Source organism: Sorex araneus, chromosome 2 (genome assembly GCF_027595985.1).
Source record: "Sorex araneus isolate mSorAra2 chromosome 2, mSorAra2.pri, whole genome shotgun sequence".
NCBI lineage: Eukaryota > Metazoa > Chordata > Mammalia > Eulipotyphla > Soricidae > Sorex > Sorex araneus.
Window position 1 is genome coordinate 236,308,775 of NC_073303.1, and position 19,637 is coordinate 236,328,411.

At 52.8% G+C, this 19,637-nt stretch overlaps 1 long non-coding RNA gene and 2 other non-coding genes across 3 annotated transcripts; 1 reads left to right on the plus strand and 2 right to left on the minus strand.

The window, feature by feature from the left end:
* Nucleotides 1–156: 156 nt before the first annotated feature.
* On the plus strand, nucleotides 157–228 carry TRNAG-UCC (transfer RNA glycine (anticodon UCC)). The gene has a single exon. It is a non-coding gene; the product is annotated as a tRNA-Gly (tRNA).
* Nucleotides 229–447: 219 nt separating this feature from the next.
* TRNAV-CAC (transfer RNA valine (anticodon CAC)) lies at nucleotides 448–520 on the minus strand. The gene has a single exon. It is a non-coding gene; the product is annotated as a tRNA-Val (tRNA).
* Nucleotides 521–1,915: 1,395 nt separating this feature from the next.
* LOC129401950 (uncharacterized) lies at nucleotides 1,916–19,189 on the minus strand. The gene is made up of 3 exons (XR_008628462.1): nucleotides 19,120–19,189; nucleotides 7,696–7,779; nucleotides 1,916–2,017 (listed from the first exon to the last, which is right to left on the minus strand). It is a non-coding gene; the product is annotated as an uncharacterized LOC129401950 (long non-coding RNA).
* Between the last annotated feature and the right edge of the window lie 448 nt (nucleotides 19,190–19,637).

A 19,637-nucleotide genomic window follows, 5' to 3' on the forward strand; every position in this document is an offset into this window, starting at 1 on the left:
ACCAAGGTGCACCCGCGGTGGGGGGCGCGGGGCCGCGCCACTCCTGGCTCGCGGGTCGGCCGCAGGGAGAGAACCCCTCGCGAGATTTGGTGTCGCCCAGGCGTCACTGATTGGCTCGCTACTAAGGGCTCCAGGGAAGGCGCTGTCCTCGCCGTCGCGTTGGTGGTATAGTGGTTAGCATAGCTGCCTTCCAAGCAGTTGACCCGGGTTCGATTCCCGGCCAACGCAATAGGTTACTTTTGCACATCATGTGGGAGAAATAGGAATTTTATTCTCAATTTATTCACTTGTAAAATCCCAGACACCTTAACTTCGAGAGGGAAGGAAATTACTGTTATGTACTCTGCTCCGCTGCCTTTGAAATCAGGCTCTACCTTTGGGAATGAAATAGCGGGGTGAAAAAATACTACTTTTTCCCCTCCTTTCAAAAGGCACAAAAGCTTCATGTGTTTCCGCCCGGGATCGAACCGGGGACCTTTCGCGTGTGAGGCGAACGTGATAACCGCTACACTACGGAAACCGGTGGGTATTGGCTTTATTCCTATACCCTTAGATTGAGAAAAGGATGGAGCTGGTTATAGTGTGGCATCTTTGGATGCACCGAATTTGCTTGCCTTTTGCACAGCTGGTTTATTTTTGTTCCTCTTTGCGCTTGGACCTGATGCGGTGGAAACTAGAAAGGATGAAATATGCAAGAAAGGAAAGCGTGCTCAGCGCGTGCCTTAAGCACACGTTCAGCTTTCATTCTTTTTCCTCCTCCAATATTCTTTTCTCTCCGTTCCAGGAATGATCAAGGAAAGCAACTAAGAGGAGGAAATGTTCATGGACCCATCATCAAGACTAGCGTTATTTCATTCTAGAGAGAAATTCTTAACAGAAGTCAAATCTTACAGCTAGAAATCTTTATTTACAATAAATCCTAAGTGTCTGCAGTCTCGGTTCCCATCACCCAGGAAATTGTTCCGCCTGGTCTTGAACCATGTCTGTTCCTGCCAAAGGCCACACGTGTTCAGCTGCAAGCACTTTCCGAAGAGGTCTTTGCCTGTTGCATGCAAGCTGCAGGAAATTTGCAAGAAAAGAGGAAAAAGGCTGACTTAGAACTACCTTGGTAGCATGATAGAGGGTTTAGAGGTGACAGACTTTAACCAGAAGGATAAAAAGAAAGGGGCTCTGGTCTAAGATGCTAAATTGAGGATTGCCCAAAAAAAAAAACCCTCAGCAATTGAGATCATGTCACATCATACTGCCCTAACCTGTAATAATAAGCCCACACTGAAAAACTAGCAGAATTTCTGCAAGTGGGCGAGTGGTGTCCTGCTATCAAATTGCAGTCAGAGGCAAGAGTCAAAATGGGTAATCCTTTATAGCTGTTTTAATGTATTTGTAGTAGCTTGATCAACCCAAAACATCAGTAAAGAGGAGAGAGAGAAGGGAGAGGAAACTTAACACATTGCAATTCACACCTGGAGGAACTTAAAAGTGTTTCTCCTTTTCTGCATGTGACTGAAAGCAAGCATGTCACCTTGACCTGGTGTTGGGAGTGGAAAAGAAGCCCCTGAAAATGTTGACACAAAACATCTATCAGGAAACACATTTTTCCCCCACACCAGTATCCAGTGCAGATAGCAAGACCCAGCGACTAATGATAGTAATCTGAATCCAGGGAAACTTTTGCAAATTACTGCAAACAAGTCTCAGGGAGGGGAAAAAAGGCTGAGCCCATGTTCTGCATTTGGGGAGCTCAGGGTCAACCCCCAGCATGTCACAGTCCCCTGAACACTTGTGGGGAGAACCGAGTGAGCAGCTTAGGGGGTGGCCCAAAGGCAAATGAAAAAAATCAAAATTAAAAAATTACTGTGAGCGGGGCCGGAGCAATAGTATAGCGGGTAGGGCGTTTGCCTTGCACACAGCCGACCCGGGTTCGATTCCCAGCATCCCATACGGTCCTCTGAGCACTGCCAGGGGTGATTCCTGAGTGCAGAGCCAGGAGTAACCCCTGTGCATCGCCGAGTGTGACCTAAAAAGAAATAAATAAATTACTGTGAGCGGTGGCTGAGAACACTGCCCACATACTTACCTTACACATCTGGAAGGCAGAAATGCAAAAAAGTTATGGGGGGGGGGTCCAAGAAGCCTTCTGGAAGATTCTAAGGGATAATTCGATGTTATACGTTTTTTCCCAGCTTGGAGAGAGGCCAGAACCCTAAAAGCAAGCGTGACCCCCCACATCAGTCCAACTGCTGGCTCCGTGGGGCAAAGTGCTTATTCTCTTCATCTTCCAGTTCTTTTCTTCTTTCTTTTTCTGTTTGTCGTCGTTGTTGTTGTTTTTGCTTTTGCCACATCTGACAATGCTTAGGGGTGACTCCTGACTTGGCACTCAGGAATTACTCCTGGTGGTGCTCAGGGCACCCTATAGGATGCCAGGGATCGAACCCAAGTTGACTTTATCCAAGGCAAGAGCCTCACTGGCTATACTGTTGCTCTCTGGCCCTAATTCTTTTTTCCCTTATTTGGATTGAACACAAATCAGGTGTTTATCTTGGAAGCATCTCCAAGGGTCCCTCTCACAGAAAGTAACTCCCTTGTTTGATTTTAACTCTGTGGCCTCTCTTAGGAGAACCCCAGCAATGATATCACATCCCATCTTGATATAGCAACATAATAACCACCCGTCCCAAGTGCTCAGGGCTGACTCCTGGCTCTGCACTCAGAAATCACTTCTGGCAGGGGCTGGGGACCCTATGGGATACTGGAGAGATAATACAGCCAGTAGGATGCTTGTCTGGCACGCAGATGACTCAGGCTTGATTCCGGGCATCCCATAGGGTCCCTCAGCCTGCCAGGAGTGATTCCTGGAATAACCCCTGAACACTGCTGTGTAGGATAACATAGCTTCAGGTAGTTTAGGTTTATTGGGTTAGTCCCGTCACAGTGCTCCCATTCCTCTTTGTTTATTTGTAGCTTCTTTCTTAGTGTTCTGTTGACTTGTAAATAATGTTTTTCTCTTCTCCTTGAGTCCTTTGCATAGTTTATTCAGAGCAAGTCCTTTTTGTATGGACACAGGAAGACTTAACAAATGTTATGCTTTTGTAACCTGGGAGTCATTTGACTCTACATGATATTTTCCTCCAGGGCATCTGTTCTCTTGACCTAAGCCTCAGCTGCCATTACTTCCTAGCATCCCCAAAGCAGGGTCCCTACGTAGGACGAGAAGGACCCAGGGTAAGCGGTGAGTTGTGTGCTACCCTGGCATCGAGATGGGCCTGGCCAAAGTGCCTAATGCTTAACTATAAGTTAAGAGCTTGGTCATGGACAAATGCTGTCATGATCCAAACAGTGATAACTAGATTCGGACCCTGCTAGGGTGAGGAATGATTAATCTGGCCTGAGTGCTGTGGTCTGAGTCTGTGGCAAGATGTTGCCAGGAGAGCTGCCTTGCAAGCCTCAATGTAGCTCTTGCTATGTCCATACAAAAATAACTAGTATTGGGGCTGGAGTGATAGCACAGCGGGTAGGGCGTTTGCCTTGCACGCGGCCGACCCGGGTTCGAATCCCAGCATCCCATATGGTCCCCCGAGCACCGCCAGGAGTAATTCCTGAGTGCACGAGCCAGGAGTGACCCCTGTGCATCGCTGGGTGTGACCCAAAAAAGCAAAAAAAAAAAAAAAAAAAAAAAAAAAAAAAAAAATAACTAGTATTAAGATGTTAATAAGTGTCTGGACTAAGGAAAAGAAAAAAACCTTAAGAGTGAGGAAGGGCTTTGGAATGCCCTGCCCTCAGGAAGGGCTTTCTTATGTTGATTTTGCTACCTGGCTGGTGTAGCCTAGAGGGAAAGGTGGGAGAGAGAAGTAGGAGGACAGACTAGAGAAGGCAGCGGCAGTTGATCCAGAGAGAGGCCGGAGCTTGGAGTACGGGAGATGAGAAAGATGGAAGATTGAATAAACGGTAACTAATCAGCAACCAGCTTGGTCCTCATTCTTCCTTCGCCTGTCCTTGACCACCGGCCGTCCCAATCCAGCCCACACACTGCGGTTCCAAGGCACCGAACGTGGGTGGTGAGACAGAGCTGCCCGGAGAACCTGCAATTGCACTCGCCCCTCAGCGAGCTTTAGTTTTTTACACTGCTGGGTGTGGCCCAATCTCCCCCCATAATGCACTGTTAGCACTGTCCTACTGTCGTTCACTGATTTGCTCGAGCAGGCACCAGTAACGTCTCCATTGTGAGACTTGTTACTGTTTTTGGCATATCGAATACGCCACGGGGAGCTTGCCAGGCTCTGCCGTGAGGGTGGGATACTCTCGGTAGTTTGCTGGGCTCTCCGAGAGGGACAGAGGAATGGCACCCTGGTCAGCCACATGCAAGGCAAAAGCCCTACCCACTGTGCTATCACTCCAGTCCTTCCCCCCGCCCCATAATAATAAATAAAGTAACGTCTCATTTCAAGACTCATTATATTATCCTAGCTGTAAAACCCATGGACTCATTAGTTTATTGCACAGGTACTTAATGACTCCTCCAAAAAGGTTCTTAGAATCTGATTGTTTTTTCGTCCTTCCGAGTCTAGCTTCCCCAAAATGCCCTGGTGAATCATACATGTACTAGAACCCAGGAAGAATGCGGTTGTTCCAGTAATGGCCACTAGAGGGCGCGCATTAGCCCAGACACAGGCCTCACCGTCCTCTGTCCTCCCTAGGCCCACGCCCACATCTTCCCCACACCTCCAGATCCCTCACCATTTTGGCCTCCTTGTCCTGCCCCTCCACCTCCCTCTGTTCACCTCTCGACCTCACATGCTTCCTTCATGTTGGCCAGATCAGACCTGGCTCTACCCCAGGACCTTTGCACGTGCTCTGCCCCACCCCTCCCCACCCTCAGTAATTTACAGCTCCTTCCTTATTGGCTTCAGTAATACATTACCAAGATGGGTCGTCCTGCAGTCTGACTAACTGCAAACCTCTCTTCCCCCATCTTAGCACCCACAAATTCAGCTCCTGTCATTTCCTTGTATTCTTTCCATAGCTTCTGAGTTTCTGAAATAAGCCCCTACTGAGCCAGAGAGATAGTACAGCGAGTAGAGAACTTGTCTTGCATGTGGCTGACCTGGTTTCGATTCCCAGTATCCCACAGGGTCTCCTGGCCCCCTGCCAGGAGTGATTCTGAGTGTAGAGCCCAGCGTCATCCCTGAGCATTGCTGGATATCATCATCATCAGATTGTCGAATTTCTTGAGCGGTCTCAGTAACATCTCCATTAGTCCCAGCCCTGAGATTTTAGAAGCCTCTCTTTACTCATCCTTCCCAAAGGTGCCACATTGGAGGCTCTTTCAGGGTCAGGGGAGTGAGACCCATCATTGTTACTGGTTTTTGGCATATGAATACACCACGGGGAGCTTGCCAGGCTCTCCCATGTGGGCAGGAAATTCTGGTTTCCTGCTGCCTGCTGGTTCTCCCAGAGGGAGAACTAGGCTACAAGATGTCGCAGGATCGTAAAGCAGCTCCAGGAGCTTGCTTTTAAGTGATGGGATTACACATCGAGGGTGGTGGTGGGGGAGGGGGCCACGAGGTGGGGTGCAGGGGGGCCCTGGGTGTGACCCTGTGACCATCTAGCTACTGGAAAATGGGAAATCTGGGCGGAAGAGGCCCAGTCCCCATCCGAGCAGGCTTGGAGGTCTCAGCCCTGGGTCCCACACACCTGGGATCCTCTGCCGGTTCTTTCATGCGTGAGGCTCATCTGAACGTGTTGAGAGGGGCCTTGAGCATGGCTGTGGCTGGGTTCCAGAGGTCTTTGGCCGCCAGGAGCTCTGCTCGGGGTGGGGAGGGAAGCTGGAGCCCATCCCCTCCAAGGGGCCCCGGGGAAGACAGCCAGGCACGAGGGCAAGAGACTCTCTGCCATTGCTGGATATGGCCCCCAAAAAAGGATGAAATAAGTTCCTTCTGAGCCCTCCTGACCCCTGCAAGCACACAGTTTGAGTTGTTCATTTAAATCTGTTCTTCCTTCCTTCCTTTCTTTTTCTTTCTCTTTCTTTCTTTCTTTCTTTCTTTCTTTCTTTCTTTCTTTCTTTCTTTCTTCTTTCTTTCTTTATTTCTTCCTTCCTTTTCTCCAACACCTGTCCCTTCACTAGAGTACACGTCCTATTTCCTGCCACCAATGTCCCAAGTTTCCTTTCCACTCCCTCCCCGGTCTCCTCTATAGTAACCACTTCTCTCTCGCTCTCTCCCTCCCTCTTTCTCTCTCTCTCTCTCTCTCTCTCTCTCTCTCTCTCTCTCTCTCTCTCCCTCCCTCCCTCCCTTCCTTTTCCCTCCTCCCTCTCCCTCCTTTCCTCCCTCTCTCCTTCCCTCCTTTCGGGTATTATGGTTTGCCCAGATAACCAAGGCCAGGGAAAGGGAAAACAGGGGCTAGGAGGACTGGTCAATGATTAGAAGCTACCACAAGTGTGAGGGGGCAGAGGGCAGTCAGGACAAAGAAAGGAGCAGTATGAGAATAAAAGTTGGAAATGATCACTCTGGACTAGAGCTGAGTGTTGAAAGTAGGTAAAGAGATAAAGGGATGTACTTTTTTTTGTTTGTTTTTTGGAGCGATGTACTTTTTATTTTATTTTATTATTTTTTGGCTTTTTGGGTCACACCCAGCTGTGCACAGGGGTTACTCCTGGCTCTGCACTCAGGAATTACTCCTGGCAGTGCTGGGGGACCATATGGGATGCTGGGAATCGAACCTGGGTCGGCTGCATGCAAGGCAAACGCCCTACCCGCTGTGCTATCACTCCAGCCCTGAGATGTACTTTTTAAAGGGATGTACTTTTTTTTTTTTTTTTTTTTTTTTTTTTGCTTTTTGGGTCACACCCAGTGATGCACAGGGGTTACTCCTGGCTCATGCACTCAGGAATTACTCCTGGCGGTGCTTGGGGGACCATATGGGATGCTGGGAATTGAACCCGGACCGGCTGCATGCAAGGCAAACACCCTACCCGCTGTGCTATTGCTCCAGCCCCAAGGGGTGTACCTTTGAATCTAGTTTTTTCCCTATGTGACATAGGCAAAACTCCGAACAGTTGTTAGTTTATGTTCTTGGGGGACTGTAGGGAGGTCTGCTAAGCAGATGTTCGGGCGGGGGCCCAGGGTCTGTCTCAGAGATGCCAAGTGGGCTGGTGGTTCCATGCAAGGACCCAGGATGCGGTACTGTAGCGCTGAGGACACCAGGACCCCCTAGCAGTGCTCGGAGCACCACGATTCAGCATCCAGTAACGCTCGGAAGTCACGTGGTGTTGGGTCTGCCCTGTGCCCGCCCTCGGCACTATCTCCCAGCCCCCAACATGAACCACTAAGAGGAGAGAAAAACACCTGGAGGGGCCAGAGCTATAGGACAGAGGGGTGGGCGTTTGCCTTGCACGCAGCCAACCCAGGTTCCGTCCCCGGCATCACCATAGGGCCCCTGAGCCCCGCCAGGAGTGCTCCCTGAGTGCAGAGCCAGGAGTAAGTCTTGAACATCGCAGGGTGTGACCCAAAAAGAAAAAAAATAACACCACCTGGAGAGCTGAAATGTAATATAGCCTGTAGGGCACTTGCTCACAGCTGACCTGGGTCCAATCCACAGACCCCATAGAGTCCCCCAAGACCACAAGGAGTGATCCCAAATGCAGAGTCAAGAGTAAGCCCTGCCCACCACCCCGGGTGGTCCAAAACAACACAAAAATACCTGGGGAGAAATTCTGGTGGACTTCGTGGTGGAGACCTGAGCTGCCTCCTCATGAACCTCATCAGGGTCTCAGCGCTCACTTGTCTGCAATTAAAAAAACACAGGCCGCCACTTCCCTGGTGTCTTGGTCTTTTCAAGCCCACTCAGGGGCGCACAGTTGGTTAGTCCCCACTCAGAGCTTTGCTTTTGCCTGGAGGAGACCCTAAAAACCTTTTGGAGAGGTCGAAAAGAGCAATAAGGCCATCTCTCCAGTAGGGGGCAGCAAAATCACGGCCAACCAGAGAGCCTTAAAAATAATAATAATAATAATAATAAGGTCCAGTTCCCACCTTGCGCCCGCAACCCCTTGCCCTCCTCAAGACCCAGCCCTTCTTCTAGCCAGAGCAACTCTGAGCCCCAGTGCTCAGAAACTCCCGTCCCCCAGTGTAGGATGACATTACTTTGTTTTTTCCCTCCTTGCCACAAGTAGCTTGTCCCGGTTTTACCCAGAGGTTAGGCTTACCCCAGTCACACCCATCAAGGTGTTCCCGAATTTCTCCCATCCCTTTGTTTAGCTATAATCACTTCTCCATGCTCTCTTCCCCAAAAGAGTTAATCCTTGGCTTTCCCTTAATCTGACTCTGCTAATTTGCAAGGTCAGACCTTCCAAGGATACTGAATTTATATTATATAAGTTAATATTGCCTTTCTCCTCTTCTTGTGCCTTTTGAATAATTTACTTTAAAGCTATGACTGTTTTGTATAGACACAAGAAGACAATATTATGTTTTTATAACTTGGGAATTAATTGGCCTCGAATATTATTCCCTCCCGGGCATCTGCTTTCTCCACTTAAGCCTCAGTTGCCCTCAGTTCCTAGCACCCCAAAGCAGGGTCCCCGACGTGGGACAGGAAGGATCCAGGGCAAGCGGTGAGTTATGTGCTACCCTGGCATCGAGATGGGCCTGGCCAAAGTGCCTAATGCTTAACTATAAGTTAAGAGCTTGATCATAGACAAATGCTGTCATGATCCAATAGTAATTATGAGACTGGGACCCTGCCAGGGATAGGAAAGACTGATCTGGCCTGAGCACTGTAGTCTGAGATTGAGATGGCCCCAGGAGAGCAATTCTATAAGCTTTAATGCATCTCTTATTGTTTCCATACAAAATAATTAATATTATGAATTCTTATATGTTTGCTGGCTGAGAAGAGAAACACATTCATGGGACTCCACCCTTGGGTGGATCCTCCTGCTGAAAGAGAATTAAGTCCTAGGAGAAGCTTCCCCTAAGGGAAAGGAACCTTACCCTATTGATGGTGACCACACCTATGTGTATGCCCCAACCCCCTCATGCTGTGGCGATTTAACTAGGCTGTAATAGTGGGTTGGGGGCCAGATCCACGGGGCCAGATCCACAGATCCAGAGCCACTGATCCAGAGCGAGATCCAGGAGAGCGGGAGAGAAGCGGAGAGAGAGAATGAAATAAACGGATCGAGCAACCAGTTTGGCCTTCTTCCTTCTTCCTTCCGTCGCCTGCCCTTGACCGACAGCACACACAGCGGTTCCGGGGCACCGAACTCGGGCGGTGAGACAGAGCCTCCCGGAGAGCCCGCGAGTGCACTCGCCCCTCGGCGAGCTTTAGTTTTTTACACCCCAGTGTCCCCGTATTTGCAGGGGGAGAGAATGGGGGTTCTGAGTTTCCCTCCTGGAGGCAAACACTAGCCAAGACTGCAAAAACCTCAGCCCCTGCACTCCTTCCAGCCTCAGTAACGGGATTTAATTTTGTGTTGGGGGACCAGAGAGGTGGGGCAACGGGGAGGACGCTTGTCTTGCACACAGCCGACCAAGGTTTGAACCCCATAAGGCCCCATAAGGCCCCCTGAGCTCTGCCGGGATAATTCCTGAGTGCAGAGCCGGGAGAAACCCCTGGGCACCTCTGGGTGTGACCCTCACACACATAATTTTTTTTTTTTTTTGCTTTTTTGGTCACACTCGGCGATGCCCAGGGGTTGCTCCTGGCTCATGCACTCAGGAATCACCCCTGGCGGTGCTCAGGGGACCATATGGAATGCTGGGAATCGAACACGGGTTGGTGGCGCCCTACCCGCTGTGCTATCGCTCCAGCCCCCACACAAATAATTTTTAATAGGGTCCTCAAACTTCTTTAGGAGTGATCCCTACATGGAGCTACTAGGTGTATATATGAGCTTTGCTAGGTGTGACCCCATCAAAAGAGGAGAGGTGGCCTCCTCCTCACTCTGTGACCCACTTTCCCCCACAACGCTGCTCCCACCTCCCTGTATGCCAGCAAGAAGCCCTTGGGGGGTGGAGTCTCTCTCTCTCATTCTCTCTCTCCCTCTCCCCCCTCCTCTCTCCCCCCCTGGTTTTGTGCTGAGGGCTGACTCTTGACTCTGTGCTCAGAGATCACACCTGGCAGGCTCAGGGGACCCTATGGGGTGCCAGGGATGGAACCTGGGCCGGCCACCTGCCAGGCCAGCGCCCTCCCCGCCGTGCTCTGGCCCCTGGCTCTGTCCCAGGCTTCTCTCTGGGGACCCCACCGGGAGGGATGACAGGCAGCTGCAGCTCCCAGCCTGGGCCTCATGCCGGATCTCAGCCCTGGATTCGCAGGGGAGCGACAGGCAATGGCGCATCCAGAATATGGGAGTCTTGGAGTCACAGGGGTGCTGGGGGGGGCTAGTGTGACCTCCCCACCCTGGCAATCACAGGAGACCCCCATTTCCAGCTCCAGCACCAAACTCCCAGGGAGGCAGGCGACCCCCTGGGTGGGTGTGGGAATATTTCTGAGCTCTCCCTTCAGGGGGTTGGGTTGGGGGGTGGAGGAGTAGGGGGGCCGGAAGCTGAGGGGAGACAGGACGGGTAGGGTTGAGGGCTCTGTTCAGTAACACTAAACACTTTCTCCCTGGCAGGGGAATCAGACCAAATTACACAGCTGCCCTGGGTCGCCCCCCTCTCACACTGCAGGGGGGTGGGGTGCTATCTGCAGGGGTGTGGTGAGCAGAGGCCTCAGGGAGGGCGCAGGAGGCCGTGGAGGGCTCCTCTTTACAGCAAAGCCCCCCAGGTAGCCAGGCAGGGGCTGGAGGAGCTGTGAGCATCCCAGTGCTCAGAAAACGTGTTTGAAGACAAAGGGGACAGAGGAAAGGGGACCTCCGGAGTGGGGGAACCGGCAGACAGACACCCCCAAAACACAGAGGCGGGAGCTTCCACACATCTGTCCCTCCAGCAGGCTCAGGGACAGACAGCAGGGGGGCCGGGGCCAGGGTTCGGTCCCTGGCACCCCAAGAGGTCTCTGGGGAGAGGCAGGGCGAGAGCCGAGGGGCCCGAGAGCTGTACCAGGCCAAGCTCACACATATATACAGATACATGTCTGCAAGGCACTGCCACGCATGCCATACCCAAGCACACACCATGAATACATGGGAGGGCACACCCGGCGGTGCTCAGGGCCGACGCCTGGCTCTGCATGCAGGCATCACTCCTGGAGGGGCGCAGAAAGCCATATGGGGTGCTGGGGATCCAACCCCGGACAGCTGCATGCAAGGTAAACGCCCTCCCCGCTGTGCTATCGCTCAGCCCCTTTTAAATTTATTTCATGTACATAAGTAATTGTTGTGTCTGCCAGCCTGTGGATGCAGATTCCGTTAGCAGCTTTTCCAGCTAATTCATATCTTTGCAGCCTCCTGGTGAAAACCTACAGCTCCACAGTTATTCAAAGGTGGGGGGCAGGGGGAGCTGGAATGATAGCACAGCGGGGAGGGCGTTTGCCTTGCACGCGGCCAACCCGGGTTTGATTCCCAGCATCTCGGAGGAGTAATTCCTGAGTGCAAAGCCAGGAGTAACCCCTGTGCATTGCTGGGTGTGATGCAAAATAAAATAAAATAAAATAAAAACAAAAGTGTGGGAATGTGGGCGTTCTAGGGGGAAAGGGGTGATCATGCCAACTGCCCCACCTCTGGGTCTGGTCTTATTCCAGCTCCTGCTGTAGTCAGCCCGGGATGCTGGGGACTGAAGCCAGGCCAGCCGTGTGCAAGGCTAAGCCCCCTCCCCGCCAACCTCCCTCCCAGCCCCAGGAGCCTCTTCTGGGGGCACGGAGCTGCTGATGTTTATTTTTTCTTTTTTGGGGGGGGGCCACACCTGGCGATGCACAGGGGTCACTCCTGGCTCTGCACTCAGGAATTACTCCTGGCGGTGCTCAGGGGACCCTATGGGATGCTGGGAATGGAACCCAGGTCAGCCACATGCAAGGCAAACACCTTACCCACTGTGCTATGGCTCCAGCCCCTGCTGATGTTTCTTTCTTTGTAGTTTGTGAGTTTGCTTTCTTCAGGGGCCACAAACAGTGGTGCTGAGCGCTGACTCCTGGCCCCGCACTCAGCCATCACTCCAGGCACGGCAGGGCTCTGAGGACCCTGTGGGATGCCCAGAAATCAAACCCTGGCCGGCCCTATTTCTTTTCTCTTGTTGTGGGGTCACACCCAGCAGCTCTCAGGGCTGACTCCTGACTATGCTCAGGAGTATGGGATGCCCGGCATTGGACCTCGATCTGTGGATCAGCCGGCTGCTGGCCAGGTCAGCCCCCTCCGGGCTGTCCTCTGGCTCCGGGCCCCAGCTGCTATTTCTGTTTCATTGTTGCCAGCTTGCTTTGGGGAATCATTTCACTACCCGGAAATGGCTTCAGCTTCCTGGTAGGGGCAGGGGGACTTCCTGTTTCCTGGTAAAGCAAGACTCAGCTTGGGGGAATGAGTCGTCCTTGGTCCCAGCTGCCTCCACGCTGGGGATCAGGGTCAAAGCGGGTGAATCAGCCACATGTGGGGGTAGGGCTTGGGGGAGGTGACTCAGCCCTGGAGCAAGGCTCTGGGGTGCCAGACACAGGGAGTGTGTTCCACCTGTCGCTGGGGTGTGTGACCTCCAGTGAGCACGTCCCCCCCGCCCTCCCACCCCGCCAAAACCTCCTTCCTGTCATCAGAGAGTCCAGTAGGGCGTTTGCCTTCCATGCAGCTGACCCGGGTTTGATTCCTGATTAGGGTCCCCCAAGCACTGCCAGGAGAGATTCCTGAGTGCAGAGCCAGGAGTAAGCCAGGAGCACTGTCCCAAATGACAAAGGGAGAGGGGGAGGGGAGGGAGGAGGAAGGAGGGGAGGGGGAGGGATTCGGATGTTCTGTGTCTCTTATATCTGGAGCTGGAGGGAGCCCCCAGACTCTGATTCTCGGGCCAAACACTGGGACAGCGGGCATGGGCTGGATCCCTGGTACCCCATGGGGTCCCTTGGACACCGCCAGGCATGGTTCCTGAGCACAGAGCCGGGAGTAAGCCCCGAGCATTGCCAGGTGTGACCCCCAAAACAAAACAAAGGAAACACAAGGGAAAAACAGGCTCTTATCCTCTCTGCATTGGTCAGTGTGTCTCGGCCGAGGGCTCTGAGATGTGTCTCCTGTTTACCTCTCTGTCTCTCCGTCTCTGCCTCTCTCTGTGTCTCTCTCTGCCCTCCTTCCTCTCTCTTTCTCTCTGCCTCCCCCCCAACCCCTCTCCCCTCTCCCTTCCAGCTGGGGGCCCTAGGGCAGGGTGGACCCCCCCTGGGGGCAGGTGGTCAGACCATTTGACACCCCAGGGGATTAGCTGCTCCACACAGCGCCGCCGGCCCCCCTCAACAGAGCTTTGACTTTTTCATCCTCTTTGATTAAATCTCCCCTCACCTGAGAAGTCGCCCCGTGCGACAGTGCAGCTGATCCTGCGGCTGCCCCCCCTTCCCGGGTCACCAGACGGCCACACGCCTGCTGGGGCCCCAGGTCTGAGTGTCACCTCCCAGCACGTGGGTGGACAAAACAAGAAACACAGAACTCATAGACACAGATGCACACAGCCACACAACGCTCACGTACAATGTACGCACACACAACACCCCAGACACAGACACACAGACACACAACGGTCACGCACGATGTATGCACACACATACAACACCCCAGGCACAGAGACACACAGTCACACAACACTCACACACGATGTACACAATACACACCACACCCCAGGCACAGACAACACAGTACAGGTACACACAGACATGCAGACATGCAGAGACAGACAAGCACACAGGGCACACATGTTCATACATGTTCACACAAAGACACAGATACACACATACAAACATATCGAGGGACCAGAGAGATAGCACAGCGGGGAGGGCGCTTGCCTTGCATGCATCCAACCCGATTCCATCCCCGGCACCCCTTGGGTTGCCTGAGCCCGCCAGGAGTGATCCCTGAACCCAGAGGCAGGAGGAAGCCCTGAGAGCATTGCTGGGTGTGACCCCAAATGCAAAGGTAGAAAGAAAGAAAGAAAGAAAGAAAGAAAGAAAGAAAGAAAGAAAGAAAGAAAGAAAGAAAGAAAGAAAGAAAGAAAGAAAGAAAGGGGCTGGAGCAATAGCACAGCGGGGAGGGAGTTTGCCTTGCACACTGCTGACCTGGGTTTGATTCCCAACATCCCATATGGTCCCCTGAGCACAGCCCAGGGTAATTTCTGAGTGCAGAGCCAGGAGTGACCCCTGCGCATCGCTGGGTGTGACCCAGAAAGCAAAGAAAGAAAGGAAGAAAGAAAGAAAGAAAGAAAGAAAGAAAGAAAGAAAGAAAGAAAGAAAGAAAGAAAGAAAGAAAGAAAGAAAGAAAGAAAGAAAGAAAGAAAGAAAGAAAGAAAGAAAGACAGACTAGACTGATAGCACAGTGGGTAGGGTGTTTGCCTTGCACACACCTGGGTTTGATTCCCAGCATCCCATAGGGTCCCCTGAGCACCGCCAGGAGTAATTCCTGAGTGCAGAGCCAGGAGTAACCCCTGTGCATTGCTTTGCTGCCACCAACACCAGTTCAATCCCAGGCACAACGCTGGTCCCCAGAGCAGCCCGAGGAGCAACCCCGAGCACAGAGCTGCAAGCAGTCCCTGAGCACCTGTGGGTGCCCCTTCTCTGAAGGAGTTGGGAATAGCCCAACAAGAACATTATTGGATGAAAAAATATATGGTCAGGGCCAGAAATATGTCGCAAGGGTTCAGGTGCTTGTCATGTACGTGGCTGACCCAGTTTGATCTGGCACCCATAGGGTCCCCCAAGGAGTGATCCCTGAACACGGCCAGGAGTCAGCCCTGAGCACTGTGAGGTATGGCCCCCAAACTGAAAAACATAATAAAGAAAAACAGATGATCAGAGTCACAATAAAGTTGGCTCAGTCATTTATACAATTGGGTGCGTTTGGGGGTCACAACGGGTGATGCTCAGGGGTGACTCCTGGCTCTGTGCTCAGGGCTGACTCCCTGTGGTGCTCCAGGGCCATAGGGGATGCTGGGGATCGAATCCAGGTCGGCCATGTGCAGGGTCAGTGCATTATCGCTCCAGCCTCTGTTTACATAGTGAAAAATTATGAAGTTCTTCCATTTTTCAAGCATATGAATGACCCTAGAGGTGATTATTCTTAGAGAAATAAGCCAGATGGAGAAAGAGAGACCAGCGGACCTCAGGGATTTTACTCATGGGAGTAAAAAGGACCAAAGGACCAGTAAAGGACCAAAAATGAGTGAACGAGGGCTGGAGCGATAGGATTGTGGGTAGGGCGTTTGCCTTGCACGCGGCTGACCCGGGTTTGATTCCCAGCATCCCATATGGTCCTCTGAGCATGGCCCACGGTAATTTCTGAGTGCAGAGCCAGGAGTGACCCGTGTGCATCACCAGGTGTGACCCAAAAAGAAAAAAAAATGAGTGAATAAACTCAAGAAGACAAACACAAATATTTAGACTCACTGGCCAAATCACTAGCCACCAGACGGGGAAGGGCAAGCGTGAGAGAGTAAATCGGGTGAAAGGGATCATCAAAGGGCCAAAGGGGAGCACGCTTGCCTTGCAAGCAGTTGACCCACGTTCAATCCCTGGCATCCTATAGGGTCCCCTGAGCACTGCCAGGAGTGATCCCTTAGCACAGAGCCAGGAGTCGCCCCTGAGCATCACCCAGTGTGGCCCCCCATTTTTTTTTTTTTTTTTTTTGCTTTTTGGGTCACACCTGGCGATGCTCAGGAGTTACTCCTGGCTTTGCATTCAGGAATCATTCCTGGCGGTGCTTGGGAGACCATATGGGATGCTGGGAATCAAACCCGGGTCGGCCGCGTGCAAGGCAAATGCCCTGCCCGCTGTGCTATCACTCCAGCCCGTGGCCCCCCATTTTTCAATAAGTAAATTTCAAAAATGAAAGGATCGGTGAATGGTAGAACTTAACTTTCAGTGGAACTGAATCCAGTATTAATGAATTTATTTTGGTTTGGGGGCCACATCCGGCAGTGCTCAGGGCTTACTCCTGGCTCTGCACTCAGGGATCACTCCTGGCGGGGCTCAGCGTGCAGAGATTGAGCCCAGCCATATGCAAGGCAAGCACCCTGCCACGGTAATATCTCTCCGGGTCCCAGAGAGGTGAATTTGGGAAGATGCGTGTACATGGGCAGCACCTCAGATGCAAACAATGTTTTTGGGTTTTTGTTGTTGTTGTTTGCTTTTGGGGTCACACCCGGCATGTGGCTCCGCACTCAGGAATTACTCCTGGTGGTGCTCAGGGGACCATATGGGATGCTGGGAATTGAACCCAGGTTGGCCGCGTGTAAGGCAAACGCCCTACCCGTTGTGCTATCACTGCAGCCCCACAAATAATGGGGGGTTTGGGGGCCACAACCAGCAGTGCACAGAGTTGAGTCCTGGGTTTTTGCTCAGGGATCGTTCCTGGTGGTGCTCAGGGACCCCTCTGGGATGCCGGAGGTCAAACCCAGGTTTACCAAATGCCCTACCCGCTGTACTAGTACTATGGCTTCATCCCTGATGTCTGCTATCTCGCACCCCTCAACCCTCCTTTATGCTAGGAGATCCCAGACATTTTTATGAGTGACACTGGAATTAGGTTCGCATCAATGAGGAGTCACTCCAAGGCTCTCACCTGCAGGGTGTGGGGTGCAGGGGAGCCATCTGAGAACACAGCCCCAGTCTCTGTTCTCACAGTTGGCAAGGAAATGGGGTGGGAGTGCAGCTGAAACTCCGACACGCGGCCAGGGATGGGCAGAGCTGGTGACTGAGGTTCAGAAAATCAGACATTTGCAGAAACCAGAAACCTCCTACCCAGAGACTTCAAAAGCGTTTCTCACCTGCTTGGAGTCTCTCAGCCCGGGCTGTGCAGACATGGAACGTTTGAACACCTCCATATCCCTTATACTCTTTCTTCTTTGAATTTTTTGGTCTTGGGGCCACACCCGGCGATGCTCAGGAGTTACTCCTGGTTCTGCATTCAGAAATTACTCCTTCTGGGGCTCAGGAGACCATATGGAATGCCGGGGATCGAACCCAGGTCAGCTGGGTGCAAGGACTGACCTTACTAGACTGTCACTCCAGCCCCTTCATCATCCTCTTTCTTGAAACTCACGATCGGGGGGGGGGGCCTCCCCCTCCCTGCTGCCTCCTCCCCAAGGGACACTGTAGGGGTGTAGGGGGACATGTGATGATCATGAGTTGTTGCACCCATGACAATAACAACCCAGCCCTGGAGTCTGCAAGTCTATGTGTAGAGATCCTGAATGTGATGCAGAGATAGAAAAATAAGGGTCTGGAGCCATAGTACAGCAGGGAGGGCGCTTGTCTTGCACACACTGAGTCAGGTTTAATCCCTGGCATCCCACAGGGTCCCCCAAGCCCCACCAGGAGTGATCCCTGAGTGCAGAAGAGCCTGGAGCACCATCAGATGTCACCCCAAAACAAACAACACATTTTGGGGCCAGAGAAATAGTACAGTATCAGGGCAATTACCTTGCACACAGCTGACCTGGGTTCAATCCCTGGCACCATATATGATCCCCTGAGTATCAATAGGGGACCAGTGAGACAGGAGGGACTTTTTTTTTGGGCGGGGGGCAAGCCAGGCAGTGCTCAAGGCTTACTCCTGGCTCTGAACTCAGGGATCACTCCTGACAGGGCTCTGGGACCCTATAGGGTGCCGGGATAGAACCTGGGTCAGCTGAGTGCAAGGCCAGCGCCCTTCTCACTCTACTATTGCTTCGACCCAGAGTACCCACAAGGGTGATCCAAACCTCCCCTCCTTGGCCAAAGGGGGGAAAAATTTATATACTACTGTGGGGGGCTGGAACGATAGCACAGTGGTAGGGCATTTGCCTTGCACGCAGCCGACCCGGGTTCGATTCCTCTACCCCTCTCGGAGAGCCCGGCAAGTTACGGAGAGTATCTTGCCCGCACACAGAGCCTGGCAAGCTCCCCATATTCGATATGCCAAACACAGTAACAAGTCTCACAATGGAGACGTTACTGGTGCCCGCTCGAGCAAATCGATGAGCAACAGGATGACAGTGATACAGTGATACTACTGTGGGACTTCACCCTTCCGTGCTGGAGGCGCGATTTCTGACTCTGTGCTCAGGAGCACTGCACAGTGCCGATACCGCGAAGCAGCCGTGACTGGCGTGAACTCCAGGCATTCCCGCGCGAGCCAGGAGTAACTTCGAGAAAATGAGTAGGGGCAGGTGCCTTTCTCACAGACACGCCTGCCACAGGGTGCAGTCCCTCGCGCTGGTCCCATGCTGTGCCTCAGTTTCCTCATCTATAAAATGGGATTCGCATCCGGGTGTCACGAACATGCAACTGCCGGCAGATGGCTCAGCGGAAGCCCGCGAGTGGGAAAAAGGGGACGCAGGGCGACCTGTGGCTAGGCTTGCGCCTAACGGACTGGGTCAGCCTCATTTTTGTCTTATCTGATATCATCCAGGCTCTGGATCTGGGGGTGGAGGGGAGGCGTTGACTAATGTTTATGAAACGCGAGACCTGTGGGGTCTGTGTTCTCTGGCGGGTATGAGGTTGGGCGAGTCCCTCCATCTGTGTCCCGGGGCAGCGTGCCCCGGACCAGAAAATTGCTGCATCCATCCTCGTGACTGTGATGTCGGGGTAGGGGGGGCCTCGCTCAGGGCCGGGGGCTGGGGAGAAGCTGGGGGAGGGCTACAGTTCGGGCTCGGCACTCCCGGTCCCCCCTCCTCGCCTCCCGCCGCGCCTGGAGACCCTGGACGCAGCCGCTTCTCCACGGCGTTCGAAGGAGAGGACCGCGCGGCAGCGGTTGCCACGGCAACGCCGGGATGCCCAGCAACAAGTCCGGGGCGTGCGTCACGTGACCCAGCACCGACCAATCGCAGCGGCCACCTGCAAGCAGGTCAGCCTGGGCCAAAGTCCGCCTCCCTCCCTCCCGCCCGCCTCCCAGGCAAGCGAGCGAGCGGCTCGGAGCTAATTACCGTAATTGCGGCGGGAGAGCTTCGGGGTGCGCGAGGGCTGCAGCTGGGGGCTGGGCACCCCTACACCCAGGAACTGAGCAGAGAAGCAGGGCCCTCTGTCTCCCGCGCCCACGGCACGCACCTGCTATGCGGGAGAGGGCTGGGTCGCTCGGAGTTTGGGGTGCGCGGGGTCGGTGGGGACCCTAGTCTCCAGCTTGGAGCAGTCTGGGGTCTGGTTCTTAAGATTCTGAAGGTACTGTTCAATCGCTGTTAACTGTATGGAATGAACCCCTCACACACACACACACACACACACACACACACACACACACACACACACACACACACACACACACACACCATCCCCCTCTCCCCTTTCAGCTGAGTTTCAAAAATCCTTTCACACACAAAAAAAACTGGGAATGTGGAAAAAAATTTTGTATGTGGGAAAAAAATTATGTGAAAAAATTGGGAAAATCTTTGTCCCTCTTACATTATTTATTTATTTTTGGCTTTTTGGGTCACACCCGGCGATGCACAGGTGTTACTCCTGGCTCTGCACTCAGGAATTACTCCTGGTGGTGCTCAGGGGACCATATGGGATGTTGTGAATCGAACCCGGGTCGGCTGTGTGCAAGGCAAACGCCCTCCCCACTGTGC